The 24646-nt window shown below is 37.9% G+C and overlaps 1 pseudogene; it reads left to right on the forward strand.

Moving 5' to 3' along the window:
* Positions 1–20770: 20770 nt before the first annotated feature.
* LOC142423502 (U2 spliceosomal RNA) lies at positions 20771–20899 on the forward strand (annotated as a pseudogene).
* The last annotated feature ends 3747 nt before the right edge of the window (positions 20900–24646 follow it).

A 24646-nucleotide genomic window follows, 5' to 3' on the forward strand; every position in this document is an offset into this window, starting at 1 on the left:
TCTTAAAGATTGTCATGGGAGTCTCGAAGTTCTTCCTGTGCCCACTAGTTCCTCAGTCGTCTTCTCACACTAATGAGGAGACAGGAGAACAAACCATGCTTATACCAGGTGTGTGTGTCTTCTCACACTGCTGATCTGGGCTCAGATGTAGGAAGTCTGATGATAGGAATTATTAGTTATGACCTCACATCTATATTGAAAAGCTTTTTTTTAGCATTTTCTAGCAAAATTATAGCATGTGGTTAAATATTCTTCTTGAGTTTTTGTAAGAATCAAGAAACATTTCCCCCCCTCTGATCTTAAGAGAGTTAAGTATTGAAATGGATGATAAGATTGTTAAAAATGCCTCCTCATCACTCCCTGTAGATATTAAAAAATATTGGGTTTTGTTCATCCTTGAGTCTCACTCCCCCTACCCCCAACCCTTGTTTTTCTTAAACGAGATACATTATTTCAGCTCAGTTACATTATTGATTCCTTAAAATTTGTCTTGACTTCCAACTAAATTTCAATTTTGAAGTTATTGGATTTATACTCTTCTTCTTTTACCCTCAAATAAAGTGTATAATATTATTGTTAGGATTATGTTTCCTTTTCTGCTTGTTTTAACCTCAGCTCTATAAAAGTAGCACAGGGGATGCTTTTACGCTGAGAGTGGAGAGCTCAAACATTCATAAATCCAAAACATACTTGTTTTAGATGACCCCCCCACCCCACACACACTGTTTAGGACCATATCGTATTAATAGCTAGAAATGGTAAAAATAAAAGTAAAACATTGTTTTAAAGGGTGAACTCTGAATACCTCATAAGATAGACAGTCTTACCTACTTTCTTTACCTGGAGTACAAAGATAAATGTTGCTGGGTTATATTTGCTGGCGCCTACTCCAAACAAAGCAAAGTGAAACTGTTTCTGCCATCAGTGGAGATGCACAGACTGGTCTCCCAGTACTCCATTTGTTGTAGTCTTGCTGGGTGCCGCCAGAAAGAGAGAACAATTTCTTTTTGGCCATGGGGGGAAAATGCTTTTGAGGGAAGGACTACTAATAATTTTTAAGAAAATTCAAGTTCACTTCTTCCCAAATCACTGAAGCAACAAGTTTATGGAGATGTTGCCCCACATAAAACTAGTTTTTAGATGAATTAAGCATTGTAAAGAACAATGGGAAGGCCAAAAAGAGAAGTCAGTTCAGAAGGTGACTTTTTTGAGGGACCCCCAAGGGGTAATCTGGATAGTTTTTTTCTCAAAGGATGCAAGGAAATCACAAGGTCTTATTAAGAAAAAGTTTTCAGAACTTTGAAAACTGCATTGATGAGAAAGAAGACCAGGAAAGTTGTACTGATGGGATTGCTTTCTATCTCAACAGCGCATTTGCTGATTCTTCAAGGGGAACGGAGGTTACTCTATGAGGATTTTCCTGGAAAACATCCCATTTGCCTTCCTGTCTTGATCTTGCCCTTTCAAGTATCTTTATGTTGCTATTTTGATGTGGTGCAAATCACAGCAAGCATAATTCTTTGGTGGAAGCGTAACCAAGCTAGAAACACCACCCTCAGAAATGTATTGACCTAGCTGTAGAATATATCTAGAAACAATAGCTTCATATTGCCAATCTTTTAATTTAATAAAGGTTTCAAATATATATATAAATAATCAATGCTTTTGATATATCCTTTTAGAAGCTCATTTTATAAAACCAACATCATCCCCAAAATGTGAGGTCACATACCAGGGAATTATGGATTCATCTGCGAAGTCACTTCATTTCTCTCACTGGTCTGGCAGACAGAGCAGTAAACTGCAGCACATTATTCTTCACTTGCAAAATGAACTCTAGTACCAAGAGCACTTGATTGAGCACTTTATTAGAGGCTCCTAAAAAGCATACAAGGCAGGTCATTGAATTTTATGGCTATACATAAATGAAGCCAGATGAAAATAAATAACTTTAACAGTGATTAGCATTAAGCCTACTTAGACCTACATGAAATGTGGGCAGAAACATTTCTTTTATTTATACTTTGAGTGTATCTTAAAGCCATGTGGGTTTCCATTAATCAATGCAACTTATTTATCCATATACTCACTAATTTTGTTTGTTTTAAAAAAATATTGTTGACTTAGCAAGAAAAAATCCAGTAAAGCACAAAGCAGCTATTACTAAACAAGTAAATGGATTATTCTATAGTGTCTGATAAAATAGTTTTATTGATATACAATTCACCCATGATATAATTCAATAGTTCAAATGGATCAAAAAAGGTCCCCAATCATCACAATTTCAGAACAGTTTTTCTTCCCTGCACTCACTGCTATCAGCTCCCCACTTTCTTTCCTTCCCCAAACCCATGAAACCACCAATCTAATCACTGCCTCTGCAGACCGACTCACCTCACACTGCACACAGAGGAAAGCACACACAAACAACAGCAAAACCAGAAAAGCACCACTAACAAAACAAACAAACAAAACAGAAAAACCTCAGTTTAAAAGACAACAGAAAATAAAAAAACTAGACATTCAAAAAAGAACAAAAGGGAGAACAAATGATAAGGTGTTCAACTTCAACTCAACCGCATCTGCAATGTTCCAGTTCCCACAGACACTGTCTGACAACAAGACCACCAACATTTTGGTGAATGGCTCGAGGTGACCCACCAGAGGCCCAATCCAAGCGAAGACCTTGCAAACAGACGCTGGACCCTCAGTGTCACCCACAACCCCCTGAAAACCAGGTGCTCACAATCTAAGCTCCAACACCACTCCTTTGGTTTTCGCTTCGATTATTTACACAGCTGGTGCAGTTATTATGTGGGTTACTAACAGAAAGGTCAGGGGTTAGAAATGACCAACCAGCTCTGAGGGAGAAAGGCGCTTTCTACTCCAGTAAAAAGTCTGTCTCAGAAACCCAAAGGGGCAGTTCTACTCTGCCCTATCGGGTTGCCCCGAGTCAAAATTGAGTGGATGGCACACAGCCACCACCTCCACACAGCCACCACCTCCACCCACTCCCTGCTATTCCACCCAGACAACTGCCTATTTCAAGACCAGCCCTCAAAATCTCAGATGCCAAGCCCTTAAAGCTGGGAACCGTCCAATCTCTTCCCCACACCTGACATAGCATCTACGTCCTCAGCGGTCTCCCAATGAGGCCAGATGTCAAGCTAGACTCGAAAGAACCAACTGTTCTCAGACCAGCGCTATAATTAAGCTAAATCTGTGCATGCATCAACACCTACCTATGTCCCTGCTCCACTCCGTAGCCCTCACCATCCCTTTATTAGAGAATACTACAACATATGCCAATGGAGTATTTGGAAATTCAATCAATAGCTTCACCAATCATTCTAGCAAGTATCCCAGAACCTCAACCCTGTCCAGAAAAGGAAAGCATGCATATGCAGGACAGCTTCCCAGACCAAAGTCCATGGATTGGTGACCTTCACCAATGGAAACAAAACAATAACAACAAACTCAAGTGCTTGGACGCGGTCAACTCAAACAGTGAGGGCCGGGAACCGGGCAAACCCCTAATAATGCACATTCCCAAAGGCAGAAGCACACTCGTTAGACCAGGGCTGGTCATAAAAATGCAGAGAGTATGAAAATAGTAAATACATGGTACTCTGGAGCACCATTCATTGGGCACCCTCAAAGCAAGAGCCCCAAACAACCTCTAATACGCTTGGGAGAGCAGTCATCAGGTTTTGTTTGTTTGGCTTTTCACACTATGACATTTAAGCCTTAAGTCCAAGAGTATTTCAGTGTCTAAAGTCTGCTACAGGTGAGTTTAAGGTCAATTCCAGTTCACTTAATGGGCTTTCCAAATTGTAGCCTTCTGGTGTGGCTTATGAAAAAATGTTGTGTGCCTCAAAAGGCAGAGTCTAAAGCCCTAGTTGTCTCTCGTACTTGGCCTGAACTAAGATGGGCCGGATACACTCAACCAAAGTGAACAATCGGGAACACCATGCTTCGCTTAGTTTCCTCTTGAGGATCTCGGTACGTAATGCTAAGTGTCCTTCCCACTGGCAGGTTGCCCCACCTGGTTCACTCACCAACAGAGGTGTAATCACGTTCTCAAAGACCAACCTGCTCTGCCCCCTCCATCTCTAGATTGGATTCCAATTAAGGTTCACCGAGCACCCCTGTAGGAGATGTCGTGTGTTTTACATTTTATCTTGTTTATTTTTAGTTTTTAAAATGGGCACATACCATGCTTTTATCAAAAGTACCAGACAAAGTCATACCTAACAGTTAAAATATTTTTCTGTAATTCATTTTCTCCCAAGACACTAGTGAAACTGGTTCCAAGTTCTTTTTTGCAAGAGACAGCCTTGAGCATGCAGAAAGCTGCAATGACCAGAAATAACGCTGGCAAGAAGCAGTTTCTGCTCGTTGTGCAGGCACAGGTTGTTCCTTGAATGGGAGAGAAATCCAGGCTGGATTAATATCCCAGGCAGGCCCTCTCACCTGTCCGCACTCACACGTGTCGACATAGCAGCGCTACAGCTTGTCAGTAACCTCCTGACGTCTCTGCCACCTCTAAGTTGACACCACTTTCTGATCAGAGAAAACATGTCATTTGGGGTCAGAAGTTTTGCCACTCAGGGAACTATAAAGATGGATTTCAATGTGGTGGGAGGGTCAAAGGCAGGGGAAACAGCGAGGGAAAGATGAAGAATAAGGAAAAGAACATCTCTCTCGCCAAATACGACGTGTGCCTTTTTAATGGGTCCCTTTAGAGCTATAAATATTAATGTAATGACTTTTCCAGATGAACAGATACATTCTGCTTCTATGATCAAATGACTGTGTGCCGCATGCTCTTGTGGGTTGAAGTCCTAACTGCCAGTGTCTGTCTGTGAATGTGGTTTTATTTGGGAATCGGATGGAATCCTTTCACAGGAGGTCATGTGGAAGTAGGGTAAGGCCCAATGTAATATGGCTGGTGTCCTTATACAGGAGGATAAGGGAAGCAGGGAAGATGGCCATCTGAAGCGAGGCCGGTATTGGGGTTATGCTGCCACAAGCCAAAGGAAACCTAGGACTACCAGAAACTGGAGGGGAGACCGAGACATTTTATTTATTTATTTATGTGAAATATTATAATTGAATTATCTTACCGGCTACCCGTCTGAGCCCCACAAAACTCAGCAACGTGTCTTGCTGGAGAAAGATCAGGATGTACACTTCCAGAAAGATTTATGAAACCCTATGAGTCAAATTCAACTCATGTCAATGGGTTTGGTTATTGATTGTTGAGAAACAAAAGATACGTTCCCCCAGCTTCTGGGAGTGAGATCCGTTTAGATTAAGCTTCAGATGTTAACATCGCTCAGTGGTTGCTTCCACTAAAGGTTCCTTCTCGCCCAGGGCCACGCCCCAGTTCCTGGGTTACCCCCACTCCATGACTGACTGAAGCCAGGGTGGAAATCCTGGTCCTTTTTCTGTAATGAAGTAGAATTTAGAAGGATTGACCTAGCTTCAGATTTTCCTGCAGAGTCTGTGGAGGCTTTCCTTGAGGTTGATCACATGACAATAATCTATGACCAATTTAAGAAAACGATGCCAATCATCACATTTCTTCCTATTTAGAATCTAAGTGCCAATGAAAGCCTCTGCCAGGCCACAGCATGGTCAGTATTCATTTCGACCGTCAGCAGTGGGACCAGTTGCCTTTGGCTTTACGCAGGCAAATCCCGGAGCCAGAGTTTTTATATTTTTCACACAAACATCAATCAATTTTCAATGGTTTTTGACATTAAGCACACCACCTAGACAGCACCCCTGCCCCACCATTGCTTGTTTGAAGTGATAAATTTTTTAAAATAAAATGTATGATTATCTTTACAATGCAAAACATTTACATTCTCAGGATATGAAGATAGTGCCTTTAACCTTCTGCTTTTATAAGAATTAGAAGGAAAGTGCAGTGCACTAATCTTGATCTAGCTATCAAGTTTTGGGATAAATTATAAAAATGTTGTCAACATATGTTCTTTGTGAAAGTTACTATACAAAATGATTAAAATCAAGGATCATGTGGTCTATGTGTTGATGTTTCTAATAACTTCAAGTCAAAGTAAATGATCATCACAGCTCAAATTAATGAGTTAACAGGATGCACTTAAAATAATGGCAAAGACTATGTGTTCAACATTTGTATTTTCTCTTTAATGTCACACTAAAAGGCAATTACACTTCATTTGACAATATTCCAATGAAGAATCATGAGTGTAAATATATGTCCAAAATGTAGCATGCACATATTTCATATTATTCCTGAAGGATTGTTTTATATAAATGACCATAATTCAAAAATGAAATATTTCAGTACCTGTTTTATATCCATTACAAATTTACCAATGCAAGACATGATTGAATATATTTTGCAAAATATATAAAGTTTATGTAGCTTATAAATTTCCTCATGGATCAGATCCTACTTCATATAAGTCCAGTATTTACTGTGCTTTGTTGTAATTATTTTGTACAAATATTTTCCTCTCAACGGCAAAACCATCATATATTTATTTTAAACCCAAGTCTCTACTGTCCTATGACTTCTTGGGGTGTTCCGGGAATCTTTTTGTGAGTAAAAATGTCCCTAAAACTCTTAGTCTAGCTTTAAGTTTTAATATTTTCTCAACTGTAAATGCTAAAATATATAAATATTATTTTAAATTTTAATTATGCAAGTTTATCATATAATTTACTTTTCACATGTGAATATCAATTTTTAAATTTAATATATCTTATTTCACTCATTTCTTTTCTTCTTTAGAGGATCTGAAACCAATGCAATAAACTATAAATTTATTAACAGTCATAAAATTATATAAATGTAAAGTAAATTTAATCTAATTACACTTTAAAATTATTCTTATAAATGTATGTCTTTTGTATTTCTGATGTTATTAATGTTTACAACAAACTGCTCTAACACTTTAGAGACATTCTAAAAGTTTAATTGTTCAGTGTAAGTTTATGTTTTCTTTTCCATTAAAAAATGAGAGTGCACATATTGGATAATTTTTCCAGCAATTAAAGGCATGCGAAATGTGATTTTCTTGTCAGTTTAGTTTCCAAATTTTCTAATTGTGAAAGTAATTATTTTTAATGACAAATCAAACTTTTGATACTTGGAAGAGTGGCTGACATGCTCAAAGGAGCACGGCATAAATGTTCAGTTCTAGACATCCTTATGTTTTCCAAAGACAGGTTCAGGAGCTGATGTTAATGAAGCAGTCAGTTCCCTGTTGAGCCAGTTCTGCTCTAATCACCAACTTCTCCTTAAATAAAGTGGTAACAAGAAAATGTGCATTAGCAAGATAGAACTGCATTCGATTTTGAACCAAAAAACCAAACTCACCGTCAAGTCGATGCTGATTCACTTGCAGCCCCTGGAGCATTTCCAAGACTATAACCGTTGATGGGGGTAGAAAGCCCAGCTTTCTCCTGCTGAGCGTCTGTTGTGTTTGAACTGTCAACCATGAGGATTGCAGCCCAAGGTGTAACCACTATACCGAGGCAAAATTTAGACTAAAGGATTCCAATCACAGCTATGGGAAATAGGAACTCCATAGAATTGTAATCTGACAGAAGGAAATTCTGATTAGCTTTGTGATTTTTCTACTACTCTAAGTACCTTGAATTCACTGCAGTATCCAATGTGTGAATCTTTCTACAATGATCTCAGGTATGGATCACTATATAGATATATAGTGCATATATATGCAGTGACTATATATACACATATGCATATACAGTCACTTTCTCTTAATCCACGATAACAAGGGCAAGTGATTTCCTGAGTCTTAATAAAATGATCTCCCTATAGTGACGATGTGCTAAGGAGATAGATGGTATTACTGTAGTCACACGGAACCCTGACGGCACAATTGTTAAACACTTGGCCTCCTTACCACAAAGATAGTGGTGTGAGCACACCAGGTCTGTGTAAGAGAAAACATCTGGCCATCTGCTTCTGCAAAGATCATGCTCTGTGAAACTCTAGGGCAGTAGTACTCCGTCCTGCAAAGTCACTATGAGTCAGAATAAATACAACAGCACACAGGGGCAACACAGCAGTTGTGGAAAAAAAGATGAGCTAACAAATCACGGATTATCAAAATTCTTAAAGATTGGAGCTCTATTACTGGCCTGAATTTAGAACACACACATGCATGCTTCTCGTGAATACGGAGGGAAAAAAGAAAAGGGAAGAAGGAAAGGAAATAAAAAATGTAGAGAGGAAAGTCATTTCATTCCTATTAGGTCCTAAGATCTCAGAACTACATACTGTTAGGAATTCCCACTATGTATGATAAGAACCTTAGATCATTTCGTCACTGCAACAATCCCTATCTACCCGGCACAACCCCTAGAATAGTGAGGGATGCATAGTTCCCTTATGAATAGCTTTCTTTTCACTGCAGCGTTGGCATTTTGTTGAGGTGACTGTGGCATCTGGATGGCATCAAATAGACTTTAAGCCTAACCCTGATTCGCTGTATGACTGCAACTCATTTGTATCATTCACTTTTCTTTTAAGGTATTTAAATTTTACTTCTGACTTTCAGTCAGTGCTGTGCTCTACTGACTTATTGTGAATAGACAATGCATACCTTCCTCCTTAATATCATGAAAAACTAGTCATGTACTAGACCATTTGTGGCCCCACAAAGAGGAGAATGTATCCTCTGTAAAATCAGTGATGGCTAGGTGTGATTGTGTATGTGTACTACAAAATTAAGCATCTATTAGTACTCAGGTTACAGAATTTAATACCCCGTGGATCGCTCAGAGGCTTTTATTTTAAGATTTTTTTTTCTTGAAGGAATAATTGTAACATTGTATGAACTCATTTTAATGACTTACATAAAAATATAAAGGTTCATAAATCCGTCACTGTACCTCAAACAAAGCAAAGTTATGAAAACATTGTATTTTATAAACCATCTTAAGCTATTTCAACAATCTTTTATAATATCTGTTTTATTTATCAATAAATAATGACATTGAATATGGAATTCATTAGCCATTCTGAGACAATTATTAAGTATGCATTTCTGAATACAACATTGGCTTTCTCTCTGAGTGACACAAACAACATGAAAAATATACTAGATAGACAACCTATAATTATGGGGTTCCTACTGTCATGGATAAGTGAACATTAAAAATAAATTCATAGCAGAACAGCTTCACTTTCAGGCTTTCTTTACATGTTCTCACAATTTTTTTTGTTTTTATAATAATAGGATATTATTTTATATCATTAAATTAGACAGACCTTATTTGAGGGAATTTCACTTTAGAGAGGCTATTTGGACCAGAATATCCTATACAATTTATGAGCATGAATTATTTTTTTATTTATATGATAATATTATTTAATCTCTGAAGTAGACACTCATTGCCAGGTTTCATAGTCACCCAGTGCACTCTGGTGATATTGTCTAGAAAAGCTAAGACAACTTGTTTTTCCACAATGACAAGAACATAATAATTAACTTCTCTTTTTCTCAGGATTCTGGGGAACATGTACTGACTAGTTGCACAGGTTGGGCTAGGAGATCCTCAGAGGTGAACTCCTTGGTTGGGAGCTGTTACAAGCGTTAAGAATGCAGCTCTAGAAACCAAAGCCTTGTCCCGCATTCCCCCAGAGCCTCGGAATCACGCAAGTTGAACGTATAAGCTAGTTCAAATACTTTTCACTCCTATGTGGATATTTTCATCTTCTGGAATCACGGGGAGAATTAACCATGACCATGATACAAGGACTCTGTAGCACCAGCCCATAGAGTCTTTCAGAGAAAGCCTTTCCTGTCATATATGAGCAGCATGGAATGGGTGACACTGTCATCAGGTGGAGTAATTAACTATCAGAAGACCTGTGTTCTTGACCTGAAAGGCAATGTTAGACATTTATATGAAGGTAAGTTAAAAAGTATTGCAACTTAGGTTCTAGTTCATGAATACATGGATTTATTTTGAACAAAACATGTTTAAACATTTCTGTCTCTGCAATCAATATTCTTTACCAACACCATCATTCAATTGCACCAACTTGTTAAAACATAATGCACCACTTTAAAGCAGAATATAGCATAATTTTTATTACTGTCAATAATACATATTATATTTTAATGTACAAATCCACATATTTTTCCTAAGCAGTTGACAAAAGTTAACAAAGTTAACTTTTTCATAGTTCTGCATCTACTTTGTGGTTTCCTAAGACTAGAACTGACACTGAAAATTCTTTCCATACCAGTACTTGACACAAAAATTATAACAGAATATTGAACCAGTTTTCACAGATTTAGTGCTGTAGGTATTTTATTGAAAATTTATTTCTGCTGATCAAGAGATTGTTTTTTCTCAAGGGAAATGCCCTGGATAAGCTACCAACTTTCTTGTAAATAGAATTTGTAGGGAGTTCTATTTTCCCGACAGTGACAGCATTCAATTACTTTTCTTTATCAGACAAAGATTTTTCATCATTAGCTAGATGAGAAACTCTCAGAACATGATATCCTGAATTTACATGAGTGGCAAATCCCCAATGTTGTGCTTTTTTTTGCTCGTTTAGGCATATATATATATATATATATATATATATATATATATATATATATGAAGTGTCTTTTTCCCCCCATAGTGGAGTTCTCATTATGGTTCTCATAATGAGAGAGTCCTCAAAATATTTTCTTATAGGGAATTTGAGAATTCAGTTTTATTATTTATATTGGATTCCAGTTTAAAAACGTATTGAGAGATGTGTGTATGTGTGTGAGTATGAACTCTGTGGTACGTTTATTGTCATGGATTATAGTTACATAATTTAAAGTAGTTTTCTTTCATGGTTGATATTTCAGGAGGAATGCTGATAAATATATTTATGAAAAAATCATGTCTGTAGTCTGTGTTTCTGGAACTATGTTTATTAAGTAATTTTCACAAGATTCTGTTTTTCTATGTAGGAATTAATATGTGGTGTAGGCTTGACTGCTTTTCAGTATTGAACCTGTGGTTAATTTAACAATAGCTGTTTGTCATTGTGACAGAAATGTTGACAAGTGGCAATCGCCTTTGTGCAGAATCAGAAATGTTATAGATGTCTTTGCCCAGAGCTGCTGTGCGATGGTGATGTATAGAACGTCTTTTGGACTCAGGCACACAGTCTTGCTTGAGAGACATGAGCCAGATGCAATAGCATTTTGTTTCTAGACCAGGCATCCAGGTTGGGATCTCATATCTCAATTTCTCCCTTTAATTCTCTCTCTAATTCCATAGTTGGTAAACCTTGATATTCTATAGGATTCAGATTCTTCCAAACACGTGTCACCAATGGAATGCGTAGTTAAATCAATCCCTGTGGGGTCACCCTTAAGGTATTCTGGTTGTGCAGTAGTTAATGTGCTGAATGACTAATCAGATCATTGGTGGTTCATACCTACCAGCTGCTCCACAGAAGAAAGATTTGGAAATCTGTTTCTGTAAACATTTACAGCTTTGGAAACCTGATACAGCATCCTAAGATGTCCCACAGGGATACTGAGAGCTTGAATCAGTTGATGGCAGTGGGTTTTGCGGATTGGGCTACACTTGGCTAGCGCTCTCAGGAGTTGTTGACTCAATGGTTTTCCTTTCCATTTCATGGTAGAATATATTCAGTAGATTTTCATTTTATTGACATTATTCACTGGACAAGTCTTTGGTCTTTAAGATTGTCTTCCAAATTGTATCCTTTTTAATAGCAGCCTTGACCTTTCTTTATTAGATGCCAGTAGCACCTGCTGAACCCGACAACATCAGCGTCACAGTGGCTCTGAAAGGCAAAGTAGGATTCCCCCCAACTCAAAAACAGTCAATTTAATCAGATATGTCTCTATAGGTAACTTACAAAGAGAAGCTAACACCAAGATAATAGTGATGGACAAGAAAGCATTGAGTTACCCAGGTAGAGGCCACTACGTGACTGAATGGGGTGTGGATTTATAAACAGCGCTTGCCTTCCAGGCTATGGACAGGGGAACCAGAATAAAACACATCTAATCAGTGTCTAAACACTTGTCTTTCAGTCTGCAGTACTATGGCGACTTTTGTGTGGCTATGATGCTGGAAGCTATGTTACCAAAGTGAACAGGTGTGTTAGGCCAGGTTCACTAGAGAAACAAATCAAGTGGAACTCATGTATGTATATATTAAGTAATATTTGTATATCACAACATGTCCCAGCCCAGTCCATCTCAAGTCCATAAATCCAATCCTAGTCCATAAGCCCCTCTTCAGACTCATGCAACCACATGAAATGCTGCAGAATGCAAGAAGATCACAGGCCAATGGATGTGTAGTCCTAAGGATCTAAGGTCAATGGAAACATAGCCAGATTCTGTCAGCTATCGGAAAGGAGATGACAGAGAGAGAGAGAGAGAGAGAGAGAGAGAGAGTGAGAGAGAGATAGAGATTCCCGATGCCCTCCATATTTGAAGGTCACCCACCCATAGGAGGCACCATCAGACCTGATTGGCAGGTTGGTACCACCCTTAACTTTTATATATCTACAAGTTGACATACAATTATGTAACTCCCACAACAGGTTTCAGCAGCTCTTCCAGACTAAGAACAAACTACAAGGAAGAATAGGGTGCCCACTTCTGAGGATTCAGCCACTGAAAACCTTCTGGACAGATTCTAGACATTCCAAGACACTGAAAACGGCATTAAAGTAAGCTGAGCACTGTTGGAGATGGTGCCTTCTCGAAGCAGAGTCAGCCATAATGATGTGGACGGAGGACTCTGTGGGGTCAAGCCTTCAGGACCTTCGTTTACTGATGGGACGCCACCCCAAACGAGAAGAAACAGATGCAAACACCAATTACTTATTAGAACCTGGAGCATATGAAGTATGAATCAAAGAAAAAGGGAAATTGTAAAAAAGAAATGCATAAAAATTGACATTGTAGGAATTAGTGATTTAAGATGACCTGGTATTGGCCACTTTGATTCAGAAAATCTTATGGTTTACTATGCTGTGAATGCAGCAATCAAATGGAATTGTAAAAAATTGACATTTAAGGAGCTTAGGTGGAGAGCAAATGTTTTGAGAATGATGAGGGCAATGAATCTACAAATGTGCTTTACACAATTGATGTATATATGGATTGTGATAAGAGTTATATGATCCCCGAATAAAATGATTTTTTTTAAAGTTGACATTAAAAAAAAGGACATTTCAAGATCTATATTGAAGTACAATTCTGCCTTTGAAGGGTTTATGATCCTTTTGAATTCAAGGGAATTCAATCGATGAAACTATTGAAATTAATGTAACAATCACCAAACCTAGTGATAAAGAAATTTAAGAATTCTACCAGTGTCTTCAGTCAGAAATTAATCCAACACTTGGTCAAGATACATTGATAATTATTAGCAACTGGAATTCAAAAGTCAGAAATGAAGAAGGAACAGTAGTTAGGAAACATGGTCTTCGGTTTTAAAAATGAAGCCTGAGATTGAACGATGGAATTTTGCAAAACTAAGACCCCTTGCTTGTAAATACATTTCTCCCAACAACATTAAAGAAGAGTATACACACACATTTCTCCAGATGGAGTAAGCAGAAATTTATTTGAGTACATTTGTGGGGAGAGGAGACATCAAAGCTCAGTATTAGCAGCTAAAATGAGCCCCTGGGCAGACTGTGGAACAGACTATCAATTGCTCATATGCAAGTTAAGGTTGCAGTGAAGAAAATTAAAACAAGCCCACAAGAGTCAAAGTATACCAGCCTGGGTCTCGTGACTATATCAACAACAGATCTAATGCGCTGAGCAGTAATGACAGAAGACCTGGGGAGCTGTGGGGTAACATCAGGAACATCATACATGAAGAAAGTAAAGGGTCATTCAAAAGACAGGAGAGGAAGAAAGAACAGAAAACAAAGTAGATATCGGGAGAGACTATGAAACTTGCTCTTCATCACAGAGAAGCTAAAGCACATGGAAGAAAGGATGCACTCAAAGGACTGGACAGAAAATTTCAAAGAGCAGTTTGAGAAGATAAAGTAAAATATTATAATGTAATATGCAAAGACTAGAATTGGAAAACCCAAAAGGAAGAACACACTCAGTACATCTTAAATAGAAAGAATTCAACAACAAAAAAATCAAGGCTCGAGTTGTAACGTTGGAAGATGCTATGAGCAAAGTATTGAATGATGCAAAAAACATCAAAATAATATGAAAAGAATACACAGAGTCACTATACCAAAATATCTAGTTCAAATTCAGCCATATGAAGAGTTAGCGTATAAACAAGAATCAATTGTTCTGAAGAAAGAAGTTTAAGCTTTGCTTGACAGCATTAGCCAAAAATGAGCTGCCAGTTATTGATAGAATACCAATCAAAATGTTTCAATAAACTGATGAAGCACTGGAAGCAATCACTCATCTATGCTAGGAAATTTGAAAGACAGGTACTTGAGTAACTGATGAGAAGAGATCCATATTTATACCCATTCAAAAAAGGTGACCCAAGAGAATTTACAAATTATAGAACAATATCATTAATATTACTGACTAGTCAAATTTTGCTGAAGATTATCCAACAATGAATGGTACAGCAGTGCAGGCATCCTCTGGATCCAGAAAAGGATGCGAACAAGGGATATGACGGCTGATGTCAGATGGATCTTGGCTGAAAGCAGAGATTGACAAAGGTGTTTACTTGTGTTTCATTGACTTTGCTAAGACATTAGACTGTGTGGACCGTAAGCACTATGGTCTGCTATGGACCATAACCACTAGGGGTAACCTTGAGAAGAATGGACATCACAGAACACTACATCGTGTCACAGGAGACCTGCACATGGCTGCAGTTGTGGGAACAGAACACGGAAATGCTGCATGGTTAAAATCAGAAGACAGAATGGCATCAGAGCTTAAATTGTGAACACCTAGTTTGCAGAAGGCTCTGGGTGAAAATGAAAGCTCAGTATCCATTTGCAGAGCCACACATGAATTGACCTTCCAGAGACTCCTCTCTGATCATAGTTAAGGAATATGAATTGCCTTGTTGTCACACACAGAGTATCATAAAGTCCATGTGACAGATACAGTTAGGTTAAAATGTGATAGCTTATCATTTGAGTTCCTTTTTGACCCATTTCAATTTGTTCCAGTTGGGGGTGGGGGAGGGATGAAGAGGAAATACACTCAGACTAAGCTGATGCATTCCTCTGACCAGGGACCACGCATGTGAATAACCTTGCTACAATGCAGAATGCATTGGAAAGTGGATTGTAGCAGATGCACTTAGCTTAAAATTTAACACTTCATCACTGATCTCCCTTTTAACCCATTTAAACTCTGTTCTAGTTTTCAATAGTGTCAAGTACCTTTTCAATTAAAGGAAGTTTTTCTTGGGTTTTTTTGTTGTTTTTTTTTACAAAAGGGTTGTCTGTATATGAAATTCAGGATAGGTCGATCTGCAGAGACAGTCACTAGATTGAGGTTTCCGTGGGGGTGTGGCCGGGCAGGTTGGGGGAAATGGGGAGCTCAGAATGATGAGCACAGAATGAAGACAATGTTCTAAAACTTATTGTGGGGCTAGTGGTAGAACTATTCATGACTCATTTGGACCATTGAAGTGTATAACAGGTGAATTATATGCCAATAAAGCTGTCACAAAAGAAATACAGAAAATCAGAAAAGGTGTGTGTCAGGGTTGTGTCCTGTCACCATGGTTATTCAATGTGTATGCTGAGCACAGAATCAGAAGCTGGGTTATATAAAAGAGAATGTGGCAGCAGGACCGGAGGAAGGCTTATTAGTGAGCCTCCTAATGAGCATATAGAGATGGCATGACGTTGCTTGTTGAAGTGAGGATGACTTGAAGCACTTGCTGAGGAAGATCAAGGATTACAGCCTTCAATGTGAATTAAAACTCAATGTAAAGAAAACCAAAATCTCACAACTGGACCAGTAGGTAACATCATGGTAAACAGATAAAGGTGTGAAGTTGTTAAGGTTTTGTCTAGCTTGGCTCCACAATCAATATTAATGGAAGCACAGTCAAGAGATCAAAAGGTCCATTGCTCTGGTGAATCTACTGCACAAGACCTCTTTGAAGGGCTGAAAATCAAGGATATTACTTTGAGGACTAACATGAACCTGGCAAAAGCCAAGGCATTTTTATTCATCTCACATGCATATGGAATTTGGACATTGAAGAAGGAAACTGAAGAAGAATCTATATGTTTGAATTATGGTGCTGATGGAGAATATGGAAAATGCCATGGACTGCCAAAAGAACAATTGTTGTTGGCAGCACCATCCGAATGCTCCGTACAGGCAAGAATTGTGAGATTTCCTCTCAGGTACTGTGGACGTGTTGTCAGGAGAGACCGTCCCTGGAAAAGGACATCACGTTTGGTAAGGAGAGTGGTAGTGAAAAAGAGGGAGACCTTGAACAAGATGGACTGACGCAGTGGCTGCACGGATGGGCTCAAACATAGGAACAGGTGTGATGATGGCACAGACCTGGCAGGGTTTAATCCTGTTGTACACAGGCTTGCCAAGAGCTGACAAAGACTACTCAGTACCTAACGAGAACAACAACTAACCAATGATGACTCGGGTTCCTTATGTACTTGTTCATGAGCTAGAATTGATGTGATCATGAGGTCAAGGGTGTGGCATTTTGTCTTGGCTCCGGTCACTGCTAAGCAAGAACTCCGTGTTCTGTCTCATCATATGATGTGAGCATCATACTATGTGATCTTCACAGCATCCCTTACCCCAAACACTCTTCCACTGTAGTCAAGTGCTATACTATCCCGCCGCCCCTCAGAAGCCCTGCCTGTAGAATAATGCATTACACTCTAGTGATTGGAGAGTATCATAGAAAGAGAGCTGGGCTCCAAGCACAGATTCTGCAGTGCAACTATCATGGATCTGTTTGTATTTTTCTCCGTTATAAGGAAGTGCGCCACAAAAGAAACTAAGTAGAGACATAAAATAGAAATGAAATACTATTATCCATTAGACAAAAGACATAATACTGTATTTTGATTGGGACGGACTAGTATTTCACAAACGGAGTAGGATATTAATTGGTGTTCTAAACACAAAAGCTCCCTTGAACTTGTCCTCTGAATGTGCATTAGTATATTAAGATTTCTTGGACAGCTGAGGATAAATTTACCATGAACTATTATCTAAGGTTAAACAAAGAAATCAAGTGAAACGTTTGGGTGCTAACTGAAAGGTTGGCTGCTTAACCCATCGGTCTCTCTGGAAAGAAGGTGTGGCAGTCTGCTTCCATAAAGACTGGGAGCTGTGGAAACCCTTGGGCAGTCCTACTCTGTCCAACGTGGTGGCTATTTGTTGGAAAGGACTCAATGACAGTAGGTCTGGGATTCGCTAAGGTTAAACCACGCTGGTGAATGAAATAGATTGTTTTCCTTTCGTAGGAATATCCACCCAAACCATTCTGTTTCTCTCCAATTTGGACAACCAATGGATGACATATTTATACCATCAAAATGTAAAAATTGTTCAGCTATTTTCTTATTCTAGTTTTTTATACCAATTGAAAATAGTTATATGAGTATTATGTTCTTGGATTCTGATTTAATAGGGCCCCAAATAGATTTTAAACAATTTAAATTGTGTAATAGTTATAATATTTTAATAAATTCACATATTAAAGGGTCATATTTAGACTTACTGACTCAACTCATTCAAATGTTCTTCTGATTATTTATTTTTGTATTTTTTAATTCCAATTGCTTTTAAATATACACAAAAGCATCATTATTTGCTGCAAAGGTCATAGAGAGATCAATAAAAATGCCATGATGTCTGGCAGTAAGTAGAAGATGCCAATATGAGTTATAGCAAAGGTCATCAGCTTGCTAGACCACTCAAAGGCATCCTTGCCGAGACAGGCTGATATCTAAAAACAAAGCAGGCTCAGAGCACAGTGCAGCCTGGGAAGTTGGTACAATTGTTGTTCTTCAACAACTTCATCTTTACAAACTGTATTAAAAATGACTGGCATTTCTGTTATTTGTTCTCCAAGCAGACGGTCAAAAGACGAGTTCAAAATTGAACACCTGGCAACCTTAATGATTTGGTTTGCACTATAAATTATGTTGCTTGGGAGATTCAGAAATGTGGAGACAGGCTGGACCAGGTTCAAGGAAACTTAGAAAGATTTAGAAAAAAAAACCTATTCTATATCATTTTAAAGTTTTTAAATGTGTTAAAAATCAATTCGTCTTCGTTTCCCCCTCATTCATTCTATCTATCTATCAATCAATCAATCAATCTATCTATCTATCTATCTATATATCTATCTATCTATTGATCTACTTAGCTATCATCTATCTATAATCTGTTTCTTAGCCTAAATATACTCTTCATAGCTTTAACTCTGTCCTCTCTGTACTAAAATCTCAGTGGGATTTCATTTGGTGTTTGCAATTCAGGGTCCCACCTTCACTGTGGTAAACAACTACTATAGCTCAATCAACTAGGTCATATTTGGGTAAGAGTGTGGAGCTCTGGAGTCAAATGACTCTGTTTGAATCACAGCTTTGGCACTTTTACTCTGTGTACATAAATTCAGCATATTTTGGTCTCAGTTCACTTGGATATAAGATAGAGTTGATAATAAAATCCATTAGTTCTGTTGTGAGGACAAATAAACCTATGCCTACAATTTGCAGATTCCAAAACAAGGCTATAATTAGAAGCTTTCACATGTCTAATTATTTCAAAATTATAAATTACCCTAAGAAGCTATTGAATAAGTGTGTTTTGTCCATCTACCTTGCAAATACCAATCAAAAGGCTAGAAATCCAGGTTTCAATTTGGAATTTTCAGGTTCCTTAGCTTTCCTTGCTGAAATATGGTGGTCTTGAGATTTTGGTCTATCTACTTCGTCCTCTTTCCCCAACTAGCTCTTCCCAATCCAGAGGTCTGGAAGACTATGTGTGGCCCCCTTTTCCCACACATCCAAGATATGCACACATCTATTTATTTATTTATTTTGAGTGAAATTTAGAGCAAATTAAGTTCAATTCAATGATTCATTACACATTATGTTTTGTGATATTGATTACACTACTCATAATAGAAAAGCACTCTTCCCATTTCTTCCTTGTATTTTTACTTTCTATCCACCCTTGATTTATAGTCCTTCATGCTTTCTAAGATCTGTACCTGGGCACATGCTACCCTTTCAGTGTTATGCAGTTGGTAGTTCTAAGAAGTTTGTATCTCCCTGTTTACCTTATTGGCCAGTATGTTATTTGGCTGAAAGTTGAGTCACAAGTGAGACTTCACTTCCAGACCTGTAGGACGTAAAAGGACCATTGTACTGGAGATTCTACCAGTTTCTGTCACACCAGTGAGTCTGGTCCACTTTATAATTTTGAGATGTGTTCTGCATATATCTCCCACTCTCTCCAGGGCCACCTATTGCTCTCCTCCGTAGTGGTAACTGGACACCATCTAATTTTTGGGGTCTCCATGTCATGGAGGCTGGGATTTGCATGCTCCATTAGTTCTTGGACAAAGTGTTTCCATGTGCCTTTGGTTTACTTCGCTTTCTTTTGCTTCACACTTGGGGAGACCACATAGGTGTACATATGTCTATTTCTGCTTTGGCTCTTACTTCTCTAATCTATATATCCAGCATACAGGTTATTGGGTCATATGAACTTTCTAGTCCCAGCTATTTGAGATATCACTATATCATTTCCCACACTGGTTGTACATTTGTACAGTCTCATGCTGAGTGAATGAGTGTTACAAGCTCTTTGCAGCCCCTCCAAAATTTGCTATTTTATGGTTTTCTTTCTTTATTTTCTCATTTGGCTGTCATAATTGGTTTAAGGTGATATTTATCATTGCTTTGATTTGATAGCCAGTGATCACTGGCTTTGAATACCATCGTTGTTGACCTGTCTCTTCATGTCCTTTGCTGCTTCTTAAAACTGGATTATCCTTTTCTTATTGAAATGTTGCATTTTCTGTAGATTTTAGAGATTAGACCTTTATCGAGATTGTCGTTGTAAAAAATCTTTTCCCACTCGATGATATTTTTTTAACTCTTCTAATGAAGTATTTTAATACACACAAGGGTCTTTTTTTTTTACTATGCCCCAGTCAGCTAGTTTGTTTTCTACTATGTGTTTGTTTTCTTCATTTTATTTGACAGTATATCTATGCACTGCAATAAGGCCCTTAAGTTTGTTCTTATTTTCTCATTGATGGTATGTATAGCTCTAGGGTGTCTATTAAGGTCTTAGCAAAGTCATGAGTATCTTGTTGTGCATAGGGTGAGTTCTCAGTCCTGTTTCATTCTTCTGATGAGAGAGATCTGATAGTTTAGCGACATTTGTTGAAGAGGCTCTCTCTTCCTGATGTAATATTTTTGGCCATTAGTTGAAGATCCGTTGTCTCTAGGTTAATTTCTGGGTTCTCTATTCTTTTTCATGGGCTTATGTATCTATAGTTGAATCAGTACCAGGGTGTTTTTAGCTACTGTGGCTCTGTAAAAAGTTTTGAGGTCAGGATGTGTGGGGCTTCATATTTTGTTCTTAGGAATTTCTTTGCTTATCCTGGGTCTCTTTGCTATTTATTATAAAAATGAAGTTATGATGTAGATCAGAATTGCATTGCAATGCTATTGCTTTGGCTAACATTGACAGTTTTATAATATGAAGTCTTTTTATCCATGAACATGATCACTTCTTGGCCTTTTGGCTAAGATCACGTGTAGTATACATGAACATGATACCTTCTTTCATTTATGCAAGTCTCTCTTGGTTTCTTATAATAGTGTTTCTATATTTTTCTTTGTAAAAGCCCACTTCCTAACTTACCCCGGTTTAATTTAAGTATTTCATCTTTTCTGTGCTATTAGAAATTGTTTTATTTATTCAATTATTTCTTTTTAATTCATTTATTTATTAAGCTTTCTTTACTAGTATGCAGGAATCTGCTCGATCTTGTATGTTAATCTTATTTCCTGTATGTTCCCAAATCATTTGGTTGTTTTCAACATTTTTTGTCAAATCTTTGGGATTTTCTATGTATAGAATCGTGACATCTGAAAATAGAGGTTCACTTCTTTGCCAATCTGGATTGCTTTGATTTCTTTTGCTAGCTAGTAGCTCTAGCTAAAATTTTCATAATAATGGTTAGTAGGAGTCATGATAAAGGGTATCTGCTTCCCATTTATCCAGGAAAGGCTCCTACTCTTTGGAATAAAGAGGGAGATGTTCATTGTTGGTTTTATGTATGTGCCCTTTACTGTGTTAAGAAACTTTTCTTCTATTCCTATTGCTTTTGATTTTTTTTAAAATTAGTAATAGATGTTGTATATCGTCTAATGCCTTTTCTTTTTTGATTCATAGGTATGTTTGCTTACTTCATTTGCTGAAGTTTGCTGTGTGGCCTAAACTATGGGCTATTCTAAAGAAAGATCAATGTGTACTGGAGAAGAATGTGTATTATTCTGCTGCATAATCTCTGAGGTGGAGGTAGTTGTTACTTAGATCTTCTGTCACTTTGTTGACTTTCCATCTACTTGTGAAGTCAACTGTTAAAAGCGGTGTGTTGAAATCTACATTTACTATAGAACTACTACTTTTCTTTTCAATATTTTTTGCAGTTGTGCTATGCATTTAGAAGCTTTCAAATTAAGTGCATAAATATTTACTGGTAGTATGTTTTCTTGGCGAATTGACTAATATATAATTCCCCTCTGCTCCCCCTGGTCACAGCATCTGGTGCGTGTACTGAGTCCTCTGCCTAGCTACCGCTCGCGACTGGGACTTGACTTGATATATGTGAGTAGCAGTAGGAGGCCTGGAGTTTGGTTGGACAATCAACTTTTAGTTTTTTTCTTTTTGAGTTCACTTATCTGTGGGTATAACTTGTTAAAATTGTCAGACATCACTGCTGGTGATTAGTCCAGCCCTAGTTCATGTCTCCCTCCCTACTATGTGAGCACCAAGGTTCCTACTATGTGAGCACCAAGGTCCTTACCTACAGTCTTGCCCTTTTCCTCCTTAGATCCAGTTTATGTCTTGCTTATCATACTAGGTTTGTTTCAAGACACCCATGCTGTGCCAAACCAACTAATAGATAGCCTACAATGTGTAATTCTCCCAATTTACAATTTTCATTCTGTCTCTCCTTACACTTGGTTATCTGTCTAATTTTTCATTCTGCTCAAGATCCAAAGGCTGTCAGTTGTATCTATTTCATGTATTTCTCAAGTTTTTGTTTTAGGGGGACACTATAGTGTATCTGACTAAGCTGCTTTCTTGAGTCAATTTCATACCAAAAATGTTTAGGATCAGAGACCATATCTTATATTACTTTAAATTGTTAGCCCTTTTCACAGAGCCTGACACATAAATGCTTATTGAATAAGATAAAGCAGCGGCAATAAATGCTATCACTATTAATACCCTGATCATATGCTTTATAAATTTCAATACACCTCACCTTACTTCTATCTGAGAACTATTTGAATTTCTCCATCTGAGGGCTCTCTTCAGAAATTATGTCAAAAACCTATACCTATATACAAGGCAGGTGTTAGACGCATTGAGCATTGTTGTATTATACCACTGAGCCATTTCTGACTCCTGGCAACCCTCTGGGACAGGGGGTACATCTTGTCCATTATATCTACTGTGACGCTAGTTATTTCTTTCTCCTTAAACACTTGCTGTAACCTTGAAAATGATTTCTACCATATAAACGGAAATGAGATAGTCTTCGCATAGAATGGGGGTTGTAATGTTTGTATTTTTGATAAAATAACGAGATGAACAAGGCATATCAGCTATAACTCTCTGACTTGTGAAACTAGTGGCTACAGAATCACCACCTCTCCTTTCATCTTCTAAGACACTAATGGAAATTAAAATAAACAAATCTGTCCACATTAGCAAGAGAAAATGGTCTCTACAAATACAGGTTGAATTCCAATTGCAATGTGAATAAAGTACCCCCCCCACTAATTTTAAATCGGACATCTATTAAGTATTCAACAGACAAAAGGCGGTATTTCTGTTAAAAGGTAGATATGCTATTGTTTAATCAATGTTTTATTAATGAATTAGAGTTCAAATGGCAAAAGATAATCGAGTAACATAATTTTATATTTGTGAAGATTAAGCAAGACTCATGTTTCCCCCATTTGAGGGTTTGCAAACTAAATCTGTCACAAAATGTGCAGGATGATAAACTCAAGAGGAACTTAGCCTGTCAGGGTGATTGATGGGTCTGGTTTTCCCCCAACAGCGTTTGAAAATGTAGATATCCTTAAATAAATGATGCCACGCGAGTTTAGGGAATTAGGAAGAAATTCTTGTATTTGCAGAAACAACATAAAGCACCGTTGTGAAATTTGATGGTTGTAATTCTATATAGTCCCTGCCCCAAATTCATGATATGCATATGTAATTGAGGGTGCCCCCAATAATAGATCAAAGCTCTGCTGGGTGGAGGAGCTTTTGCAGGAGGCATCTGTACCCCTAGGCGATCATCTAGCAGCTCGCTCTGAGATAGTGTGCCCTGTGATGTCCCCTGGGAAGGTTCTCTCTGAAGTTTTCAATAAAATAAATTTTGCTCGAACCTCCTTTTATATGATGTCCCATTTAAGAGAAGAGGGTGCAGATGTGAAATTTTGTTTCCTGCTTGGAAAAAATTCTACAAAAACTGTTGTGATGTTGACCACAGCTTACAAGGAGAGCACTATGGGAAAAACTCAAGTGGGCAAGTGTTTTTATCATATCAAAAAAGGTGATCTGTCGATTGATGACAGACTTCATTCTGAACATCTGTAAACTTCCCAAACAATGAAAATGTCAACTCGTAGTGCATGTGGAGTTTGTTCCACCAGGTCAGACTGTTAATCACACTTTCTATTTAGAGTTTCTGAAAAGATTACATATAACAGTGTGTAACATAAAAGGCCTGATTTGTGGCAGATTGGGGCAGGTTTTACCACCACGACAGTGCACCTGCTCACGTAGCCATGTCAGTGTGCCAGTTTTTGGCAAAAAGCAGCATGCCTCTCTTGCCCCAAGTACCTTACCCACCTGACCTCACTCAGTTTGACTACTTTTTTGTTTCTGCGAATGCAGAGGAACATGATAGGACAGCAATTTGATGATGTAGACGAGACATAGAAGTAACAAATGAGGAAAATGCTGCAGGCATCTAAAGAGATGAATTTGAAAACTGTTTCCAGGAATGGAATTTTAGATTTGACAAACGTATTAAGTGTATCCGAGTGTACTTTGAAGGTGACAAAGGTGTTTTGTAAAACAATTTGATTACATAGCTTTGAAATTTAAAAAAAATTTGGGGGGGGGTGGGTTCTGTGTGTGTGCGTGTGTGTGTGTGTGTGTGTGTGTGTGTATTCTATTGGCATGTGAATGGTACCACCTTTAGTAATGAGTTTCCACGATGTTGCATGGTAAGCCAAATCACTCTGCCTGCTAGATTTCTAGAGAATTGGCGGTACTACTTCATAGAACACTTGAAGAATCCGCTCCCATAACTCCCTGACCCCATGGCTTCTAACTTATTATAGTCC

This window comes from Tenrec ecaudatus, chromosome 12 (assembly GCF_050624435.1).
Source record: "Tenrec ecaudatus isolate mTenEca1 chromosome 12, mTenEca1.hap1, whole genome shotgun sequence".
Classification (NCBI taxonomy): Eukaryota; Metazoa; Chordata; class Mammalia; order Afrosoricida; family Tenrecidae; genus Tenrec; species Tenrec ecaudatus.